The 17,288-nt window shown below is 34.5% G+C and overlaps 1 protein-coding gene across 2 annotated transcripts in view; it reads right to left on the bottom strand.

Annotated features, from left to right (window-relative positions):
* Window positions 1-17,288, bottom strand: part of LOC106881628 (cyclin-dependent kinases regulatory subunit 1) — a 38,976-nt gene that overhangs the window by 4,406 nt on the left and 17,282 nt on the right. Inside the window, exon 1 of one of the 2 annotated variants that reach the window (XM_089338149.1) lies at window positions 4,117-4,584. The exons of the other annotated variant lie outside the window; for it this stretch is intronic. The gene's annotated coding sequence lies outside the window, so the exon portion shown is untranslated. Of the gene's footprint in view, window positions 1-4,116; window positions 4,585-17,288 lie in introns of those variants that run through there. 2 annotated transcript variants of the gene reach the window in all.

Raw genomic sequence — 17,288 nt, 5'->3', positions numbered from 1 at the left:
GTCCTGAAAATGGCCATAGGTGCTGTCCTTCTTCCTCTAAGTTATTAAAAAACAGAGGTGAAGACTAAAACCAGAGGCTGCTGAGCCATTCACCACGTAGTCACAAGCATAAAACTCTTATTACTCAAACTAATGTTTTAACACAGTGCAAGGTACATAACTCTGCCGGTTTCAGTTAGTCTCCGTAAACAAAAGGTTCTGCAACCACACCACACCACATGTGATTGGCTAACAGTAGAAATGCTATCAATTGTTCAAATGTTGATACATATACATTAAAAAAAACCCATCCAACTCATACCAGTATGAAAGAACTAACAAAAAACTACTTGTAAAAACATCTTGACAAGTATTTCTCAAATTTCTACTGGCTGTAAATGCATTAGAATTGCTCCCAAGTCTGCATCAAAATGGAATTTATGGTTATGATGAAAGAGTGGATATATGTATTTTCTAACCATTTTTAATAAAACAGAATTATCAGATATATCACAATTTAATCTGTTCAGTTTCATATCATCTACAGTTTCACATCATATACATATGAAGGGACATGGCCAAGTAGTTAGGATGTTGAAGTCATGATCATAAGGTCATTGGTTTGATTGCCAGACCAGGTGGAGCATTGTGTGCAGCAGCATTACACTCCATTTCATGTTGCTTTAGTTGAGTGGACTGGCTTCTTGTCAAGAGGAAAGTTACTATCAGTTGCCTAACACATTAGAAAACAAGAGTGTCAGCTTAATGAGCCTGTAGGCTCAAGACAGACTTTAACATAGATGTGTGCATGTCTATCAACATCTACTCTTCCATGCTTGAATGGGGCAGACAGAATTTATTAAGTCAGAATCCTTCCTGTTGCCAGCCCTCATCTGTTTCCAAGCAAAGTAATATTTTTTTGATGGCCAGACATGATTTTCATAGAGTACAAGGTGCAATGGGTAAATTGTCACCATTTTATCTTTTTAATTTCGTGCATGTGCATAGTTTATTTTTGATTTTGTCGACTACACAGTATAGAAGGGTCAGATAAAAATCAAACATCTAGTCAACACCATGGTCTTTCGAGTGATCACTGGTGATGGCAACATTATGCCTCCATTCATCTTCCCACACAGCCTCAGACTCAACATGGAGGCCTACATCAAGTGCCTGGAGGAGGTAGTGCTGCCCTGAGTCAAGAGGGTGGCTGCTGGAAGACCCTATATCTGGCAAGAGGACTCTGCACCATGCCACACAAGCAAGACAACCAAGTCATGGCTGTCAGACAATTTCTGCGACCACATTACCTCTCACATCTGACCACCTAACTCCCCAGACTGCAACCCCCTTGATTATTATGTGTGGAGTGCAGTTGAGCAAGAGACCAACAAAACCCCTTGTAACTCCAAAGATGAACTTAAGGCAAGGATTATGGCAGCATTGACCAACTTAGATAAGGAGACCATCCAGAAGAGTTGCAGGAGATTCTGAAGTTGTCTGGATGCCATGGTTGAAGCAAATGGCGATTTTATTGAATAAATTTACTCTTTAGTATTTCAAGATATTTTTATGTAATCTTGGTAAATATATCTGTTAAAATGAGATGTCAGTGTTATTTTCATTTTTGCGTATTTAAATGACATATTCACTGCACTGTGTGTGTGTGTGTATTCAGATGCACATACATAGCACTATCCTATAATTAAGGGATTCAAGCAACAAAAACTTGCAATAAGAAATAAAGGTGTTAATCCAAACCCAGCCCAAAGATATGTAAATACATAGCACTTGAAGATGACTGGACTCTAAGTCATTGTATACCAGGCAAGTACATGAAAGATGACCATGGTTGACAATAGAATTTAAATTATTATTTCACCATTGAACTTTTATTCATCAATTGATTCAGTTGAGTAATAGGAACCAAGACATAATTTTTTTTTCTAATTTTGGCATAAGGCCAGCAATTTTGTTGGGAGGGGTAAAGTTGATGACATCAACCTCAGTACTTCACTGGTATTTTATCAACCCCGCCAAAAGGATGAAAGGCAAATCTGACCTTGACAGTTTGGAATTTAGAATGTAAAGAGCTGGGAGAAATGCTGCTAAGCATTTCATCCCCTTCAATGGTTTCAGATTTTGGCACAAGGCTAGCAATTTTAGGTGGATGCGGTTAGTCGAATCAATCAATCCCAGAGTTCAACTGGTACTTATTTTATGGACCCCAAAAGGATGAAAGGCATAGTCAACCTCAGCACAGTTTGAACTCAGAATGTAAGCAGCTGGAAGAAATACTGCAAAACATGTTCGAAAGTTCTGAATTCTCCCTTAAAACCTTTATTATTTAAACAGACCAGGTCACACCTCTCACACGTACCCTGCAATGTCATCCTAAAGATAAGCAATCACATCATCACAATCTTTAAGCTATGAGATAATGCATGATTGGTTACATTTGACAGAGTAATCTGACTGCTGGAGAGTTTTAGTAAAAGTCTATTTTGAGCTAATCCTCCCTCCTCAACTCACCAATCTATATATGACAGAGTTCATATAAACTAATCTGGATAATAAATAAATTTTGGTATAATTATGTTCTTGGTGTAGTCAGGATCATAAAATGAAAAACAAAGTTATTCAGTGTGATAGTTTCAAGTTGAATGGTTGGAATGGTAGACTGAGGAATTAAATGTGTGAGAGTATACAGCTTTATCCAAGTATCTTTTGAGTTCAAATCCTGCTAGATAGGATTTATCAATAATCTGAGGTTGATGTAAAAAAAAAAAATTTTTTTTTTAAATGTTTAGTGCATCAACTGGAGTAATTCACTAAATTATTCGTTCCTCTTGAATCAATGTGAGATAACATTTCAGCCAGAAACTGAATTAGTAAAATCATGTTCATTCGAATTCTCTCAGAAAGAAAGAAATTATTCGCATCTCTATGTACAATGCACAAAACAAAAAGGTGATATGAAAATCTTTCATAGGTGTTAGTTTTATCCCAAATATATTCCCAGTGAAAAATCTTGGCACTCAGTTTATTGACCATTGAGAAATGAAGGACTATGTTGAATAAGGAGACATTTAAACAAATAATAATAAATTAGGAAACAGTAAACGATTCCGGTACACTGGTAAGAATAGATTAAAAACAAATTCTAAATTCATAGTAACACACAAAAAAGTAAAAGGCTCGTAATGTATTAATTTTGGCCATTTAAGACACTAGCCTCGAGGTTTCTCCAACCCAGTGTACATGCTAAATGTCTAAATTTCTTTCACCTACTTCAAAACTACAATATTACAGCTTTGGTCTCCCGTCTCCATGTTTGTTGATATAGACTGGTGAACATTGAAGCAGGAACATTCTTGAACAGTTCCCAAATTACATAATAATAGATGGATCCAAACAAAAGTGGTTGCAATCAGTCTAGATTTAGTGTTCCATTTGATTTTAAACAATACAACTGTCAAAAGGCTTATAAACAAAGATAACGATACCCAGGGATGGGATGAAAAAAATCATTATTAGTTTGACGAGTGTGCAACTATATATATATTTATTAAAATCTGATATTACTGTTGCTACTAGAGTTTGAGTAACATAAAACTAAGTAGCAACAAAGTCTGGGTACATGGGGATTAACATATACTTTAAGAAATTATTTCTTATATTCAATTGGTTATGTTATGATTATATTTACTCCATGTACCCACATGGGGATTAATACATACTTTAAGAAATTATTATTTCTTATATTTAATTGTTTATGTTATGATTTTATTTACTCCAGGTACCCAGACTTTGTGGACACCCTGTATAATCTATGTGCATCGCGTACACATTTCTCGTGTTTATAAACACACACAAATATACGTGTATATATATATACATATATATATATATATATATATATATATATATATATATATATATATATATAATTGGCTACTTTTAATGAGCCATGTAAAATATTCTTTTACGGTAAATAGAGTGGAAGTTCTATAAGAGATCAATAAAACAAGGTAGGGAAAAAAAATCCCTGAGAGAAACAACGATGGCTCTCGGCTTTTGTTATTGTAAGGTGTGACAGATAAAGATTCTATTACACACAGTTAAGACGACACTCACCAGTAAAAGTGGAGGGATTTTTTCTTTTGTATTTTTCAAATCAATTCAGAATAAAATGGAAGGTCTTTCAGTATTAGAAGGAATGGAAATCCGGAAAGAAAGCAGGGGAAAACTCTGCGAGTGCGTTGCAAACGAAGTTAACTTCATTGGAGCGCATGCTCTGAATTCTCGCGCGCATTTTTTTGCAGTTGATAAACAGTGGATACAAGGGACATTACTCTCATCGACTAATTTGATGGCTAATGAAATTTTATCTTATTTCTTTCAGTCGCTCAGTTCTAATGTAGACACACAGCTGCATACACGTAGAAAGCGGCGGGGACCGTCGATTAAATCGACTCCAGCTCTTTCCTTTTTTTTTTTATCATTGTATCGATCCCGGCAGGTCTGAAATCAGAATGTAAAGTACTGTCACTAAATAAAGCAAATCATTTTGTCCTATGCTCTTCTAATTAATTGTCATACCACTTGAAACCAGTTACATAGATAGAAGTGAATACGATTACAGAATGTATTATCAAGGTTCCTTTATCACCTGAAATTAAGGATTCATTGAAATGACGAAGTGTGCAATACTTGAATATGAATTCCAAATTTCTGTTCAGATTGAGGACTACCCAGAAATCGTAAGCCAACCCCGATTATTCGGGTCCTTTGTATTAAAAAAAAAAAAACAACAACCTTTCAGCCACGACGACTTCTTTTCTTAAAGACTTCTCTGGGTAGTGTTTTCTTCGCTTTTTTTATTTTATTTTAAGACAATAGGGTGAGATATGATTTCTTTTCTAGCAGCCCCCTCGTTGGCTCATTACTAAGAATTAAACAGAGGAAGCAATTACTATGTATATTTCACTTTCCTGAAAGAAAAAAAAAGGGTGGTTCGTGAAAAAAGGCGTTCTGACAGGGTTCATCGGATAAGATATCAGAGAAGTTTTAAACAAATTGTAAATATAAGGTAAAACGTTAATAATTTATAAGAAGTTTGGTTTTGATTAAAGTTATATTTTGTAAACAATGACGAAATATTTCTGCTATTGTTAGATTGTTAAGTGAAATAGAATACAGCTGGTGCTAGTATAGTATGCGGTCTACGACGCATACTATATTCAGAGATTAAAAAAACTCCAAATATTTCAGAGATAAAACACTTCGTACATTATAAAGGAATTACACAAATAAGAAAAACCGAATCTTATATTATTTTATATGATAAAGAAATTACACAGATAAATCAAGACAATTCATTTTAACAGTAAACGTCTTATGTCATAGATCCACACACCTCGCGGCACATATTGTACCAGTCAGGTATTGCATTTGTAGATTTTCCTATCAGAGTCACTGCTGTGGTCATGGATATATCCATGACAAAGAAAAATATTAGTTCTAAAATCTTACTCAGGCTCAGCTTGCAGTTTGATTTGTTAATGTCCATATAATGGGAAAATTGGTTTCCGTTACAAACTGAACGTGAAGTTTGACACCCTTTTCGAAGACAACGAAGTACAGGCCTGGATTGTTCACCTCTGTCACGCTTTCGTTTTTCCTGCATGACAGCACCGCATCGATGGCAGGGATCTACTTCTTGTGTATCCAACAGATTGTAATATTTTAAAAATGTGACTGCTGTTTCTTCTGTCAAGATGATACATGTATAAAAATCTTTCAGCAACATTTCAATGTAAGGTAAACTGCAAGTGGAAAGGTGAGGTGATAGCGAGTAGTTTTTAAGGTAGATAATTCTGGCTATACTGTTTGACAACGTGGTAGACCGCATAATATACTAGAACCAAATTCGGTAAACAGAAGTGAAAGAGCATTAAATTAAAATTGCCATCTGTATGTCATACTAAATGCATACAGATCGCTAGAAGGCATAATACTGTGATAAAATCTTTTAATAGACTCGTATTAAAAATACGATTTATATCGAAGCGAGACGAACATCGTCACAGCAGTGGTTCACGAAAACAAGACATGTTTCGCCTTTGTCGAGGCTTGTCAATGGCTTGCAGTCGATTGTCGCCAGCTTAAACGGAATTCATCTGGAGGAGTTGCGGAGACTAAAAAGAAATTATAAAAGCAGCATGAGGGAAGGCCGCCGATATGTTTCACATGTGGAGAGAGAGGCCACATGAAGGCGTGGTGCGCCCAAAGAGAACAACAAGCAGAACAGGTGGAGAGTGTGGACCAGGTCATGGTGACAGAAAAAGAAACAGAGAATGGATTTACTATGGTTAAAAAGAAAAGAAGGAGGAGCGGAGGGAATGAGTTCTCCGCCAGAGAAGCAGAAAAAGAAGAGAGAAGAGGTGAGAAAAGAAACTGTGACGGGGTTCAGTAAGAAGGAAGAAAAAAGGGAAAGTAAAAAGAAAGTGGAGTTACCAGTAAAGATACCGGTTGTTCCAGTGGAGAAAGATTCGGAAATACTACTGCAGGAAGGAGAGTTGGAGAGATTATTTAGGATAGAGGAAGGAAAAAGAGAACAAAAAGTACAAGATAAAGGAAAGAAGATACGAGGAGATGGAGTGTGGTATTATGTGACACACCCAAAGAATGTTGAAACAGAAAAAAAGATAAATAAGTTTCATTCAATAGTAAGAGTGAAGGTGCCTTCATACGTCTACGCAGAGGATATGAAGGCAAAACTGATTGAAGAAGAGAACTGCAGAAAGTTGAAAGAGATGTATGGAGTTAGAATTCAAGGAGTTGCCACCAGTAGTGAATCTTAGAGATATTAAACCACTGATGAAGTACTACTAAAAGAGGAAAAAATAATGTATGTCAAATGATGTTATTTTTAGGAAAATAATGGTGATAAAGTAGGGAAAAAAAAGAACAATTGTAGATAGTACATATAATGGTTCAAATGGTACCGCATGGGAGTGGGGCCCGTGTGGCCATTTTCATTATTATATAATTTCATCCCATTTACACTCGTTTTATGTTTTTTGTCCCCACTGTGGTCTTGTCTGTCCTTGTGGTGTCTGGATCTGTGTTTAGGGCTTTATGCCTAATAAAGAAATCGATATTTCGTCTGTCTTTATGTTCTGAGTTCAAATTTCGCCGAGGTCGACTTTACTTTTCATCCTTTCGGGGTCGATAAATTAAGTACCATTTGCGTACTGGTGTCGATCTAAGCGACTGGCCCCCTCCCCCAAAATTTCGGGCCTTGTGCCTAGAGTAGAAAAGAATATTTGGTAATCTTTCCAAAATAAATGTTTGGAGACCACTAATATGACTAACTATTGAAACAGAGTTATCTACCTTGCTCCAGGTTAATCGTAGAAGTAGAATATATCATCTAGAAACGTTAACACGCCGAACAAAATGTTTAGTGGCATTTCGTCTGTCTCCGTCTTTAAATTCTGAGTTCAAATGCTGCCGAGGTCAACTCTGCCGTGCATCTTTTCGGGGTCGAGGAAATAAGAACCTATTGGTCGATGTAATTGACCAGCTCCCTCTCCCAAAATTTCAGGCCTTGTAAGCCTGAAAGAGAAAGGATTTATGTATATATATATATATATATAGAGAGAGAGAGAGAGAGGTGGGGGGAAGGCAAAATGAGTAATCTCTGATTTCTTGTTATTTTTCTCCCTACCTGTTTGATATCGTTACATTGCAAGTATTGCATCATCTTTAGGAGTAGACATTGATCAGGTGGCAGGCACTTCTTTTTTAAGAAATTTCCTCAACTTTGACCCAGTTATAATTGAGATTGCTAATAAAATATCTGAATAATTTTTGGTGTTTAACAATCGATATTCCTTCCTCTGTTGGATTCCAAGTCCTGTCTAATTTGATAATTTTCAAGTTTCAAAAACTGTCTAAAATGGGGGTAAAATGAGTAATGTCTAATTTTAATAATTTCTTCTCTTTAACTGTGTGGTGTGTAAATATGTCATGAGGAGAAATACTCCAGCAGATCAGGAAGAAACTATAGATAATATTTTATGTTGATTTATTTTGTTTATTTAGTAGAGTTTCATTAATTTCATATTGTGTGCTATATTTCCTCTGATCCTCTTTCATTTAATGTAGATATTAAATTTTTTTTTTTTGCATTTCTGATCTTTCTGATATCTGGAATAGATATTTGTAAAGGTAGTGTTATGTTAGAGGTGAAGATGAAGATGTTGACTCCAAGAAAGAAAGACAGTCGCTGGAGTTGTAGATTCTCACAATAACATGCACCCACTGCACTCTGTAAGCGTGGTCAGTGAGTGGAGACTGTAAAAGTGAGAGTACTCTTTAGTTTTGCCAAGAACATCATAACCTTTCTTGTTGGTTCTACAATAAAATGCCTCCGGCAAAACTCTGTATACTGGCTGGTAATATGAAGGAATCCATCTGCAAAACCCATGCCAAAATGTACAAGCGAGACGTAGTTCTTTGATAAGTCTAGCTAGGGTAGTAACTCTCAATAAGAATTGACTTAGACTGTGACATGCCATCTTACCTATGCTATCACAAAAGGTATATGTAAAAATGATTATGACACCAATAATGATGATACCGCTGGACAGAATGTCCAAGAAGAAAATTTTTCTCAAAGCGTTTTATCAGCAAGCCTTTAACAATGATATAGAAACCAAACCAGTGACTGCTGTCACTGCAGAGAAAATAGCTGAATAATGTTATAATGTTTTTAATACATTTACAGAAAGTCATTTGTTTAGCTGATATAGTTTAAGGTAATGAACATTTTTAAAAATACCGTTTATACCATACACACACACACACACACACACACAATGAGTGTATGAGGTTGTTTGCAGTCGCAAGGTTCTGGTTTATGTCATACAATGCAGGACATTGGTAAAGTGCTTTTATTAAAGTTTTGAGTCATTGTGTCAACCACTTGTGCATAAAATTGGATACCTTGAAACTATGTGAAAGCCTATCCTTTATCGATTCCATATTTTATGAATTTTGTCAGGAAGTAAAATTTGTCCCCATGATCTTTGAAGGCCATTCAAGATATATCAGATGTTGTTGTTTTTGTTTAATTCCAGGTCAACTCTCATTGACTGAATTTATAATCAGTATTCTAGTCATGACTATCCCCTTTTTGTTTTCCTTTCATTCTCTCTTTACTTGGTCACTTTCTTTTCACTTCCTTTCTTTTCTTTTAATCTCTTTTCCTTTTCCATTTATTATTACTGTATTTTTATTTGTTTGCTTATTTTGATCCAAACTATAACTTTTAATCATTTATTTCTTTGATGTTAAGTGCATGTGAAATAAATCATCTCTACTTGCATGACATGCCATCAGTAGTATGGCTAGGAACACTGATAGATGTGAAGTTAGACAAATTAACTTCTCAGGGAGACACAAAACAACAAAGCACTCACAATGAGAACTAAACTCAGAACTCTTAAACTAATTGGTCAACTTTCAACATCTGGTGGCTCATGTACTTGTAAAACCAGCTGACAACTGCTACCTCTACGATCAGCTAGAACTATAAGCTGCGAAGAACATCTGAGGAGAATGATATTTCCTAACGAATGCATTTATCCAGAATGTGAGGATGGTATACACATGCACACACACACACACACACACATGCACACACACACACACACATGCATGCACACATAGGGTGTAAGACCAACCTTCAATGAAAATGTGTACGGGGGAACTAATAATTATAGGATTAGCAATTGTAACTTTCAAATGAACACTCCCTTCTCTTCACCATCACTACCACCACCGCCGCCACCACCACCACCACCACCACCACCACTACTACTGTATGCTTTTGCTTTATAAGCTATTGGTGAAGGAATTTCAATGCTCATGATCTATACATGCCCTAACTTCTTTACTAGTGCATTTGAGGCGGCTGGTATCCAGCCCAAACATCTACGGTGAAAACAGGGTCATGGAGAGAATGGAAAGGGGTTTGGTCAGTATGCTCGAAGCAGAACAATACCCAGCAAAGGCATTGAAGAGCCAGATACTAGTACTGACCCAGATGGTTTGTTACACCCACCACTCATAACAAATATGCATTTAGTCTTAAAGTCAGTCTTATCAATTGTTTTTCTATGTAATTATGTTGAAGATAAGAGTTACTTCAGGTATGGTAAACATATGCCAGATATGACAAACAACTGGGACACCCTGTAACAAATTGCAACACACTTTTAATATACATCTGAAAGGTACTATAACAGGAAAGCAAATAAAAAGAAATGTGTCAAGGATACTTTAAAAAGAAGAAAGAGTACATAAAGGGTCTATAACTTAGATAAAATATTTAGAAATCAGAGATAATAGAATTAGATCAAGGATATAATTCATTGTTTTTAGTTGGTCACCTAATGAAGGTTTTATGCTCATAATGGGAAGATTAAATTGGAAAGTATCAATAAAATCTAATACATTAAAGGAGAACTAAATGACAAAATAACAACTGGCATATTTAATGCAGTTGGTTTTTTTGGTATCTTCCAGATCTCCAAATTTACATTCAAAATCCACTGATGTATGTTTGAAGAGCTTCATGGATTGCTCTATATAGCCTTGGATCGCAGTGGTTATACAGTGCAACAGAAAGCACTTTCTGACATAATGGATGCAGGTTGACCACTGTTTTGTTGTGCCCTGATCTCAACCTGTTTGCCTATGTCTACTGTCTTCTGGTTAGACAAAGCATTAAATATATCAACCAGGAATAATTACTGAAAAACAATACTAGTGATTGACTAATATTATTTTAAGTATTTTATGAAAAATGGGAGACAGCTTTGGACATGTTTTGCTCATATTAGAATTTCTCAGTTCTAATATGAACATTTGTTGGTGTAGAAACAGAAATATTAAAAGAAAAAATACTCTTAGACATTATCTGCATCAAAGAACAATAGTTAAATTATTGTTAACATATTTAACATTAAATATATTAACTAGATATGACTATGTGGTGAGAATAAAACAACATTAGCTATTAATTAATATTATTTTAAGATTCATTAAGATAGCTCTAACTACTCAATCCAACTTAATCAAATACACAGACAAACTTTAACACACCTTGTTAATTTACACATTACTGAAGTAGATGTTACTTAAGAAAAATCTCCATAATGACGTAAATACTCCAACACCCTCCAAAACTAATAAAGTATTAACCTTCCATATCCACCTTAAATTATACAACAGACTTCAAGTCCTTACTTAAAACAATTAGTAGCATCAACAGTCCTAGCAATAGTCACATTGTCAACTGCAAAAGATATTCTTACTGTTAAGCAACAGAATAAATGACCTCCTAAAGATTAATCTTTAAACCACACCTCAATATATGGCCATTACATCCTAAAGATCCATAAATATGTTCGAATCCCACCACAATATATGATACTATCACCTAACATCTTAAGGACATATACACACTTATTTACACTACTATATATAGCCACCTAACATTCTCAGGACACTTGTACATCTAACTACACTGCAATATGTCACCATTTGACATATTTATGACGCATATAGATGGCCTTAACCTCTGGGTCTGGAGGTGCCTTATGGTAAGCTGGTATAAAGCTAATCATTGCCCTACCTTTTATGATTTGGCTAAATCTTTTAGTTTAACAAAATCCTAGTTTATTAAAAAAATATGATTTGATAGAATCAAGACTTCTTTTGTAAAACTACTCTGAAACCTTCTGATGGAGACAGGTTGAACTTGTATGATGCAAGTTAAAATGTATCATTTGCCAACTCTTCATCACATTGACCAAATGTATCATTATGTGGGGCATTACTAATAACTCTTTACAATGGGAACATAAAATCTAAACTATATAAACAACAACTGTCCCAGAAAGAACAAAATTCAAGATTATAATTGACAGTTATTATTTTAAACCTGCTGATCTGGTTGCTATCTTTCACTGTCATTCATGCATTTATCTGAAAACTGTTTTTAAAAAATGTTCACATATTAATATATAATATAACATTCAATAACAAGGTTCTTTGATGAAATGTAGTTTAAAGAGACTTAGATATATTCTGATTGGTTAACTCAGTTCAAGGATGTTAATTATCACGACTTGTTTGCAATTAACAGAATTTGATGTTACATAATTGAAAAAGAATGAGATAGTAATAAAATTAACACTAAATCAATGTGCTGTTAATATCATGAATCTTATACAACTTCATGCAATTTAATTTTTTTTCTATTTATCTCTTCTTCATCTTGACAGAAGGACATGAACATGACACATTGAAAGCTTTTATCTGAAACAAAATAAATAAATAAAGAAGGTTTTTGGAAAACTCAACTGCTGTGAGGAGAGAATGATATAAAGTTGGGGTTGAGGTGGGGCTTGGCTGTTATTTAAGCAAAGAAGGGGGAGAAAGTGTTGCTGTCTTTTTGGCTGAAGGCAAATGAATAAAAGAAATATATTTAACATTAAATTTGCAATGATATAATTTAGAGATTGCTATCAAGTCAGGACATGAAATAATATATTTATCATGAACGCACTGAGACTGGCATCTTCTGCAATTATTATTATTATTATTACTATAATTATTATGATTAGTTGGACAAATGCCTGGCAGCATATGTTCCAGCCTTTTATATTCTGAATTCCAAATCCTGCCAAGGTCAACTTTACCTTTCATCCTTCCAGCATCAATAAAACAAAATACCAATCAAGTACTGGAGTTGTTCTAATTAATTAACCCATACCCTTCAATTTGTATCCTTGTGCCTATATTAGACATTGTCATTGTTGTTATTATTGTTATTATTTGAAAGCAATGCTCCAGTATGACCACAATCCAATAACCAAAACTAATAAAAGAATAATCTCTCTAGTTTGACCACTCATAATAATGATTCTCAATTGGGGTCTGCATGACCACTGAGGGTTAATACAAGATTTTATTGCTAAAGTTTATGTATAATAAATTGGTTATACTTCTACAATAAACAAAATACTTTAATATTTTTTATGCAATTCCCAATAATATTTAATCATAAAAATATAATTGGGATTTTTTTAAAACATTGAATGGCTATGAGGGTCCATCCAAGTAAAATAGGGAATCAAAGGGGTCCATAGACAAAACATGGCTGAGAACCACTGCTCTAGTTTGACCACTCATCAAGATATATTTGCTATTGTGATTGTTAAATCAAACGATTCTTCTGCAGACATAAAAATAGCAAAAGAATGAAGCGTATATGAAGGTATGTGTAGGTGTATGTGTTATACAGAAATAAAGCCAACTTATTTTTAATAAGTGTATACCAGCAGCTTTTGTCTAGCCAGGATATCATAAGGAAATAGATATGAAGATGAAAGCGAAGGTAATGAGAATGTGATGCCTGTGGAGTATATAGATGGAGTTGACCGGATGTTTCTGGCAGGAATAGTATTATCAATAATAATAATAACATTGATGATGATAATAAAAAATAATGATGATAATAATAATAATAATTATTATTATTATTAGTATTGTAGCAATGATAATGAATTTTCTTCTTCTTCTTCTTCTTATTATTATTATTGTAGCAATAATAATGGGTCTTATTATTATGGCAATAATAATAAATATTATCACTGTTATTATTATAACAATGATAATTATCATACTAAAATTATTTTAATAATATTGATAATGAAAATAATAATGATTATTATAGAAACGATGATGCTAATGATGATTTATAATAATAATTATGATGATGTTGATGATGATAATAATAATAATAATACTAGTAATAAATGCCCTGATGCAATACCAGGCAGTGGCTCTCATGGCTTCTGATCTTAGCTGATTGGAAGTGTTATCATGTATATGTTTTGTCTTGGTATAAAAGATGGGTTACAGTAAATATTCTGCTCAATACCACAGATCTGCATGTCAGTTTCTGGACCATAACCAGTTGAGCATATCCCTTAGTGGCTGATGATATGTGCATCTCTGATCACGAGCAGAAGTAGTGGGGGCTCATCATAGCCATGTGTTGAGAGAAATTCTTTGTGGTTTGAATAATTCACCTCTGGAAACATGGGTGGGATCTATTCAGTTTGGCTGCCAGCATCAATTTTGTTTGAATTGATTTCATATTCAGTGAAATGATACACATTTATAGGCTAATAAATTACATGAAAATCATTTTCGCTATAAATCAATAAATAAAGAGTTATTAGCAATTAAAGTTTGAAAATTTTGGGTAATATTAGCCAATCATGAGCCACAGACACATTCATGCCTGTTTTCATAGTATAATAACAAGCGCAACGTGAGATCTCTTTTGTCTATGAGAAAGCATATGCCTGTTTCCATAAGAACAAGCAGAACTGAGAACTCTTTTGTCTGCGAGAAAGCACATGTTGACAAATATATTGAAATCACTTTTTGATGCTGTGTTCTGTTGGAAATTTTACTGTTTGATTATGGCAACAAGTTCCAGTAACCTCGCTTCTATGATAGCAACACTAAGAACAGAGAAGGATACAATGTTGTACCTACAAGAAAAGGGTATTATACCCAAAAGAAAAATATGTAAAAGGAAGAAGCATGTTACGTGTACAAAAAGACATGGTGGGAATGTGTACTGGTGATGCTCGCACTATGAATGCATGGAGTTTGTGTTAGTGAGGAAAGATACATGGTTTGAAGGTAGAACCCTTCCACTTAGGACTGTAGTGCTTGGGTTAAGGAATTGACTTCAGTCTAGTTTTGTGTTGAAGAACTGGGGATGAACCATAGCACAGCTGTTGATTATAATAGCTGTTTTAGGGAAATATGTGCGGAGGACTTGCTCTGTCATCCAATTCAAGTTGGTGGTCCAAGGAAGATTGTTGAGATCAACGAAACAGTCTTCTCAATACATAGGTACAAACAAGGAAGGGTCCTACCTGAGCAGTGAGTTTTCGGAGGAGTGTGTTGCAAGACAAGACAGGTTTTTCTGTATGTGGTGCCATGGAAGAATGCATACATCACTCGATTCTTCCAGGAACCACAATTTTCAGCGATTTGTGGAAGGCACACTCTCACATTCCTGAAATTGATGGTTACAGTTTTGAGCATAGAACAGTGAACCACAGCATTGGGTTTGTTAACCTGAAAGATGGTACCCACACTCAACAAGTGGAGAGTACATGGGCATCTGTGAAGTGAGGTAATAAATAACACTGTGGCACTCACTGTTCTATAGTAAATTCATATCTCTGTGAATTTATGTGGCGCAAGAGGTATGAAAATTATGTTTTGTTCAAGAAATTGATTGAATGTATTTCTAACTTTCATTTTTAATTTTTTAAATATTTTGTAATGTGTTGCTTATTGCATGCTTAAATGTTTGTTTTTTAAGCATATAATTTCAGTCTTTTATTTTCATATATAACATATAAACATGTACATCTTCTGGAACATTGTCATTTTATGAGATTTTGCTGGCAAATTTTAAAATTAACAAACATTTATTTACATGAAAGAAAATTACCAGAGAACTTTCGTCTAATTCTTCCAAATCTTTCTCTTAAAACTGTATTAAAACCATTTTTGGGGAAAAATTGTAATGTGTTTATCACATGTAATGTGTTGCTTATCACATTTGCATTAAATGCATATTGAAGGCTTAAATGTTTGTTTTTTAAGCATATTTAAATTGTAATGTGTTTATTGCATGTAATGTGTTGCTTATCACATTTGCATTAAAAGCATATTGAAATCTTAAAACTACAAAATGTGTTGTTCACTCGTTTCTTTTTGTCACTGAGGTGGTTGTGAGGTGTGCTAAAAATAACAGCTGAATAACATTTTGGGATAAATCTTTTAAGTTCGTGCTATCGCAATGCTTAAAACTACAAAAGACGTATTGTTTACTCTTTCTTGACAATATGTGCTATTTTCAGGATGTTGACAAAATCTGCAGTCATGCACAAATCCTGTTTCCTGACTGGGCAAAAATGATCAAATTTTAAACCTCTATAATTTTTTTAAAACATTTTTCAGGAAAAAGTGAAATAACTCCAGCAATTCAGCTTGGTAAAGTATATTAATGTGCCAAATAAAAAAAATCTTGATAAACTTTGATTTTTGAAATGTTGGCAACCAAATCACTCATCTTTTAGTGAATTAATTGGAGAGCAATACTTTGTTACTCAGACCTTTCTTTCTGAAGTTCATAAGGACCTAAGTCACACTGGCATCAAAAGGGTGGCGCTATCAGAAAGGGTAACACCAGAAGTGGATTTTATAGAAAAAGGGATATTCATAAAAAGTACATCTATTCCATTACTATATTTCATGTACCAATAAAATTTAGTTTGACTTTTAAAAATTTTTTAAAATTTTCACTGAATGTTTGCTTTAATCACATGAAACTATGCAAATATAAGGCGGCGAGCTGGCAGAATCGTTAGCACGCCAGGTGAAATGCTTTGCCATATTTCGTCTGCTGTTACGTTCTGAGTTCAAATTCCGCCGAGGTCGACTTTGCCTTTCATGCTTTCGGGGTCGATAAATTAAGTACCAGTTACACACTGGGATCGATGTAATCGACTTAATCCGTTTGTCTGTTCTTGTTTGTCCCCTCTATGTTTAGCCCCTTGTGGACAATAAAGAAATAAGAAACTATGCAAATATAAATACAGTAATGTTGGTTATGAGATATTGTAATTTAAATATGTAATTTCAACTTCACAGGATGTTTATGTCACTGCTGTTGCCATTAGATTTAATGATATACAGAAATTGCAATTTCCTAGTAACAATAGTACGAAAAAGTTTTGCAAAGAATTCTGCATGATCTAGTAGAGGAGGCCCATGGGTGACACCAATCCTAGGGATGTCATTGCTTAACAAGAGAAGAAAAGTCTTGTCTTCGATCCTCATCCACCAAATGACCTCTTTCACCATACTCTTTTACTTTACTTGTTTCAGTCATTTGACTGCGGCCATGCTAGAGCACCACCTTTAGTCGAGAAAATCAACCCCATGACTTATTCTTTGTAAGCCTAGTAATTATTCTATTGGTCTCTTTTTGCCGAACTGCTAAGTTATGGGGATGTAAACACACCAGCATCGGTTGTCAAGCGATGGTGGGGGGGACAAACACAGACACAAACACACATACATATACACATATATATACATATATACGATGGGCTTCTTTCAGTTTCCGT

The sequence above is a fragment of the Octopus bimaculoides genome, chromosome 20, assembly GCF_046866305.1.
Source record: "Octopus bimaculoides isolate indiv1 chromosome 20, ASM4686630v1, whole genome shotgun sequence".
In the NCBI taxonomy this organism is placed as follows: Eukaryota; Metazoa; Mollusca; class Cephalopoda; order Octopoda; family Octopodidae; genus Octopus; species Octopus bimaculoides.
This window is presented reverse-complemented; position numbering and strand designations above follow the sequence as displayed.